The sequence below is a fragment of the Octopus sinensis genome, linkage group LG13, assembly GCF_006345805.1.
Source record: "Octopus sinensis linkage group LG13, ASM634580v1, whole genome shotgun sequence".
Classification (NCBI taxonomy): Eukaryota; Metazoa; Mollusca; class Cephalopoda; order Octopoda; family Octopodidae; genus Octopus; species Octopus sinensis.
Window position 1 is genome coordinate 44605096 of NC_043009.1, and position 6905 is coordinate 44612000.

At 40.1% G+C, this 6905-nt stretch overlaps 1 long non-coding RNA gene across 1 annotated transcript; it reads left to right on the plus strand.

Moving 5' to 3' along the window:
* Positions 1–57: 57 nt before the first annotated feature.
* Positions 58–3631, plus strand: LOC118765803. Its single transcript, XR_005001683.1, has 2 exons — positions 58–669; positions 918–3631. It is a non-coding gene; the product is annotated as an uncharacterized LOC118765803 (long non-coding RNA).
* Positions 3632–6905: the final 3274 nt, after the last annotated feature.

The window sequence follows — 6905 nt, forward strand, 5'->3', positions numbered from 1 at the left end:
CATTAAGCAACATTTATTAAAATAAAAGTATTCAGAACACAGAATAACATGTAACAAACACAATTTGCAAACATATTTACATTCCCAAATTACAGTTAAGAACATCACCATTATTGTATTACGCATGCACGGAAGTGTTTGTTCGACTAGGTGCTACAGGTGAGGGTTGGTGACAGAAAGGGTATCTAGCCATAAGAAATCTGCCTCATCAAATTCCGTTTGACTCATGCCAAGCATAGAAAAGAGGACATTAAAATGAGTCTAGCAGAAATTGCACCAATAATGATTACTTTCCAACTTAAAAATAAATTCTTCACCAGAAACCCCAAATGTACCCCTAGAATTCTAACATTTCTCTCAGGTTAGGAATTGTTGACCTAAACATATATCAACATGGTTGTAGTAAGACTTGAACCCACAACCTGTTAATTAACAATCTATATGTGTTATATAGAGACTTCTGGTATCAGTATAAGACTAGAAATTTGTGAGTGCTATAATTAATTGTATTAACCTCATTATACAGCTGATATTTATTTTGCTAACCCAGAAGGCAAAGTCAACTTTATAAAAGGATACCAGGTATTTAGTCTAGCACTCTACTGTTTGTGCCAATCCACAAGCCTCTGTGATTGTAGAATAGAAAACAATGTTTCCAGTAACCTGAAGGTATAAAAAGCTGGAAGGCGGCGAGCTGGCAGAAACGTTAGCACGCCGGGCAAAATGCTTAGCGGTATTTTGTCTGCCACTACGTTCTGAGTTCAAATTCCGCAGAGGTCGACTTTGCCTTTCATCCTTTCGGGGTCGATTAAATAAGTACCAGTTATGCACTGGAGTCAATGTAATCGACTTAATCCGTTTGTCTGTCCTTGTTTGTCCCCTCTGTGTGTAGCTCCTTGTGGTCAGTAAAGAAATAGGTATAAAAAGCTGGTGTTTTTAAGACCCAATATAAAAAGACAGGGTGGATGTAAATGCTAGATGTCATTCCATCAATCATACTATACACTTAGACAAGCAATCTGTCAACAGACAAGTCTGTAGTTTTCTTTAAATGATGCTACTGGTCTTACATCCCCAGCTAGAAGTAGCAACTAGATCTCCCTCAATCACAGTGTACTGGCTTAAATAAAGAACGATACAATGAACAGAATATCAAAATATCATTATCCAACAGATGGTTTCCCTAATGTTCTGGTGAAGGTGAGGAAAGTACCCATTTATAGTTGGTCCCAGTCCCCATCCACCCTGTCATAAGTTGAACACCTCTGATGATAGCTTTGTTCAATCAGAACTGACTTTGGGTGGAGTAAACAACATGTAGAACCCATCAACTGAGGACTTAAAACATTCTAAATGCCATAAATTAATGATAGATCCATTGGAAAGCTAAAACAAACTAGAATGTTGTTCACAAAAATACATTATATAAACTATAAAAACTCCAAATGATTTAATCTGGTATTTTACCTCTACTACTACTACTACTATTATCACCACCACCACCACCTCCCAGGGCCATTTTAGCAGCATTAAAAACTCCTTTGCAAATCAGTGCACTGGGCCCTATAATATGTATTTATTGAAAGCTACAACATATATAGATTAAAATTCCCCCTAGACCTGTGAGGCTACTAGGCAACTACTCAGTATACTCATGCCTGGAGATAGCACTACTGCCACTACCCCATCTGCTACTACTTTTAGCAATAAATATTTTTTAGTCTGAAATATTAAAAGGTTTCTTGTTGACTGTCAACAACAATTATTTTTTTTTGCTCTGAAGAAATTTAATTTATTAATTAATTAAATAAAATCAAAGATAAATCAAAGTAAATTCAGTATCACAAAGGATGTTGTTCATCTTAATTCTTTTGAAACCAACCCACCCAAGGCTATCACCTCTGGCTTCATAGTACAATGCACTAATCTTTAAAGGTTTCATATGAGAATTAAAAAAGTTTTCTGTTATAATTTTATGTAAGAATTTTAATTTTAGTTTCATTACAAATACTAACTTAATAATTGTTTCTGATAAAGATACAGGACCAGAAAGTTATGGGAGAGAGGGCTAGATGATCACCCTCCCTCCCACCCAGTATTTTTACTGGTACTTTATTTTATTGACTGTGGGAGGATGAAAGGCATAAATGACATTCGCAACATTTGAACTCAGAACATAAAATGCCACAACTAAATGCTGCAAATCATTTTGTCCAATACCCAAACAATTCTGCCAACCTATCACCCTGATGTAAAAGTAAATGATATTTAGTCTGATGATCTACTGACATGATGGCAATGTTTAATAGTTCATTAAGCATTTAATTATTTTGAAAATTAAATTAAGCCATGGATAGTTTATGTTGTGAGAAATATGGCCACAAAAGGTTTAATCAAAATATGACATTGTAATTTCTTTCCTGTCATATTGTTGCTTTGTCCCAGGTGAGGTTTGATCAAGCAGACCTATGAACTATCAAAGACATTCCAGTTGTGACCATCTCATCTTGTTTATATATCCAAGACTACACTGTCCAATGTATTATTACCTTTCATTCTTCTGGAGGTCTAACTTCATTTATAATATTTTTTAAGATGGTAAGGTATGGTCTGAAAGATATATGGCTCCCTAGATTGGTAGTTAGCTCCAAGTTAGCCCAGATTGAACAGACCATGATAAAAGACATTCCAGTCCTTGTTTATTTATGTTTGTTGGCTAACATAAAATATCTGGGATTACATTATCCAGTGAGTGAGAGCTTCTATGTGGTGACTCAATCTGCTTGACATAACAGCTAAATATCTCTCACCTCTCATCCTGCCATGATTTTCTTGTAGATGTTAATACATAGATGTTTAAACTGGGCATTAACCTTATTGATGTCCCCAGTTCAGGAGGACCAACATTTAAAGATGCAACCCTTTCTCTCTAGACTCACCACTAGAAAAATTACTTTCTAAGACATTAAAAGACATTCGATTTTAGTTGCCTTTCTTTTATATTTTTGTTTAACTGTAGAAGAAAATGGAATGTTCTTAGCTTTTGAAGAACTTTATAGACTGAAATAAAACTGAGTGTGATTGTTGTAACTATGTGAAAATTGAACTTTTGGTTTGGGCAAGGTGAGAGAGAGTTCCAGAGAAGTTCAAGATGGAAGAAAGTGGGATTAAGTAAAAATGTTGGCATGAAAGATAGTCAAGAAGATGTCAGACACAGTGATATAAATTTATTCTTTGGTGGCATTGCGCTAATTATTATTATGATTATTATCAATATTATTATCATTAATGATTGACAAATGATCAAAATAAAATATTTTAAAATTTTTTCCAAGAATTATAATGCAATGTCCCAGAATGACCATAGCTGTGATGACTTAACTGACAAAATGAACAAAGATTACATAATAATTTTGCTATTTACTTACTGCAAAATTTTTTTTTTTCTTTTTGATCTTTTTATTTTTCATTCCTGACAATTTGGGATATCCTTTGAAAAATAAAAGATTAAAATCATGGCAAAAATATTTCCAAACTATTTATTTTTAATTTTTTGCAATTCTGAAGAAGAAAATTATTTTGCATGGATTGTGGTTATATTGCAACAGGCAAAGACAAAATAAAAAAAAAACTGTCCAAGAAAAAAAATCTGTCCTCATTAGCTTCAAAACATACTGAAAAATTATTTTTAAAATCAACTGCTTTTTCATTATCAGTTTTTTTCTAAATAAATAAAAATATTAATCTTACAATGCTTTTGTTTTAAATATTTATTTTTAAAATGTTCTCATGTCTTCAACGTTTTGTTTCTTACTTTCACTAAATAAATGGTAAATCAAGGACTTTTAGCTGCCATAAGTCACAATCAAAACCTTGTTCCATCTATGACACCACCACACTCACGTTCACTCATATCTCAACACTGATGAAATGTTGGTATTTAGAAAATGTGCTGAAAATTATGAACGAAATTTGAGCTTTATGCATGTGTTTTTTGTTTTATTTTTCCAGTTTCACTGGTTTCCTCATATTGTAGGAGAGAGAGAGAGGAGAAATGTTATTAACATACTGATATTTGAACTCTAAAAAAAAAAGAACAATTTTAACTCCAGTATGAACGTGTGAGTGCGCATACGCGTACATGTGCGTGCGCATGCGCGAACGTGTGAGTGCGCATGCGCAAACGTATGCTTACGTATGCGCGAACGTTTGCTTGGGCATGCGCGAAAGTGTGCGTGCAAACGCGCGAACGTATTACTACGCATGCGCTAACGCGTGACTGCGCATTCGCGAAAGTGTGACAGTGCAGACCTTCGCGCATGCGCATTCAGACCATCGCGCATGCGCAGTCAGACATTCGCGCATGCGCAGTCACACGCTCGCGCATGCGCAGTCACACCATCGCGCATGCGCAGTCACACGTTTGCGCATGCGCAGTCACACATTCGCGCATGCGCAGTCACACTCTCGCGCATGCGCAGTCAGACCTTCGCGCATGCGTAGTCAGACCTTCGCGCATGCGCAGTCAGACCTTGGCGCATGCGCAGTCAGACCTTCGCGCATGCGCAGTCAGACCTTCGCGCATGCGCAGTCAGACCATCGCGCATGCGCAGTCACACTCTCGCGCAAATCTTTCGAAAATTTTCACCCAAAAATTTTCACACTTTCGCGCATGCGCAGTCACACTTTCGCGCATGCGCAGTCAAACATTCGCGCATGCGCAGTCAGACCTTCACGCATGCGCAGTCAGACCTTCGCGCATGCGCAGTCAGACCTTCGCGCATGCGCAGTCAGACCTTCGCGCATGCGCAGTCACACGTTTGCGCATGCGCAGTCACACATTCGCGCATGCGCAGTCACACTCTCGCGCATGCGCAGTCAGACATTCGCGCATGCGCAGTCACATTTTTACGCATGCGCAGTCACACATTCGCGCATGCGCAGTCACAGTCGCGCATGCGCAGTCAGATCTTCGCGCATGCGCAGTCACATTTTCACGCATGCGCAGTCAAACATTCGCGCATGCGCAGTCACACTTTTGCGCATGCGCGAGAGTGTGAGTGCGCATGCGTAAAAATGTGACTGCGCATGCGCAGTCACACTCACGCGCATGCGCAGTCAGATCCTCGCGCATGCGCAGTCACATTTTCACGCATGCGCAGTCAAACATTCGCGCATGCGCAGTCACACTTTTGCGCATGCGCAGTCACAATTTCGCGCATGCGCAGTCAGACCTTGGCGCATGCGCACGCAGAAGGTCTGACTGCGCATGCGCGAGAGTGTGACTGCGCAGGCGCGAATGTGTGACTGCGCATGCGCAAACGTGTGACTGCGCATGCGCGAGCGTGTGACTGCGCATGCGCGAAGGTCTGACTGCGCATGCGCGATGGTCTGACTGCGCATGCGCGAAGGTCTGACTGCGCATGCGCGAATGTTTGGCTGCGCATGCGCGAAGGTCTGACTGCGCATGCGCAAAATTGTGACTGCGCATGCGCGAATGTTTGACTGCGCATGCGCGAATGTCTGCGTGCGCATGCGCCGAGGTCTGACTGCGCATGCGCGAAATTGTGACTGCGCATGCGCAAAATTGTGACTGCGCATGCGCGAATGTTTGATTGCGCATGCGCGAGAATGTGACTGCGCATGCGCGAAGGTCTGACTGCGCATGCGCGAAGGTCTGACTGCGCATGCGCGAAGGTCTGACTGCGCATGCGCGAATGTTTGACTGCGCATGCGCGAAAGTGTGACTGCGCATGCGCGAAAGTGTGAAAATTTTTGGGTGAAAATTTTCGAAAAATTTCCGGGGAAAATTTTTGGGGAAAATTTTCAATGAAAATTTTCGAAAAATTTTCGGGCAAATTTTCGAAAAATTTTTTGAAAAAATTTTCGTCAAAATTTTCCAAATATTTTTCTGCAATATTTTCGGTGAAAATTTTTCAAAAAATTTTTGGAGAAAACTTTCGGTGAAACTTTTCGAAAGATTTTCCGGACAAAATTTTGGGGATAATTTTCAATGAAAATTTTCGAAAACTTTTTGTGAAAAATATTCGTTCAAAATTTTCCAAATATTTTCCTGCAATATTTTCGGTCAAAATTTTACAAAAATTTTTGCGGAAAATTTTTCAAAAAATTTTCGGTGAGCGTGTGCGTGCGCATGCGCGAAAATGTGACTGCGCACCCGCGAATGTGTCACTGCGCATGCGCGAAAGTGTGATTGCGCATGCGCGAGAGTGTGACTGCGCATGCGCGAGAGTGTGACTGCGCATGCGCGAATTTGTGACTGCGCATGCGCAAACGTGTGATTGAGCGTGCGCGATGTTGTGACTGCGCATGCGCGAATGTTTGACTGCGCATGCGTAAAAATGTGACTGCGCATGCGCGAAAGTGTGACTGCGCATGCGCGAAAATGTGACTGCGCACGCGCGAAAATGTGACAGCGCATGCGCGAGGGTGTGACTGCGCATGCGCGAATGTGTGACGATGCATGCGCGAATGTGTCACTGCGCATGCGCGAGATTGTGACTGCGCATGCGCGAATGTGTGACTACGCATGCGCGAAGATCTGACTGCGCATGCGCGAAAGTTTGATTGCGCCTGCGCATGCGCGAAAGTGTGAAAATTGTCGAAAAATTTTCGTGGAAATTTTTGGGGAAAATTTTCAATGAAAATTTTCGAAAAATTTCGGGCAAAATTTTCCAAAAATTTTAGTGAAAAGTTTTCGGTCAAAATTTTCCAAATATTTTTCTGCAATATTTTCGGTGAAAATTTACCAAAAATTTTTGAGGAAAATTTTTTGGGATAATTTTCAATGAAAATTTTCGAAAAATTTTCGCTCAAAATTTTCCAAATATTTTTCTGCAATATTTTGGTGAAAATTTTCAACAAATTTTTGGAGAAAACTTTCG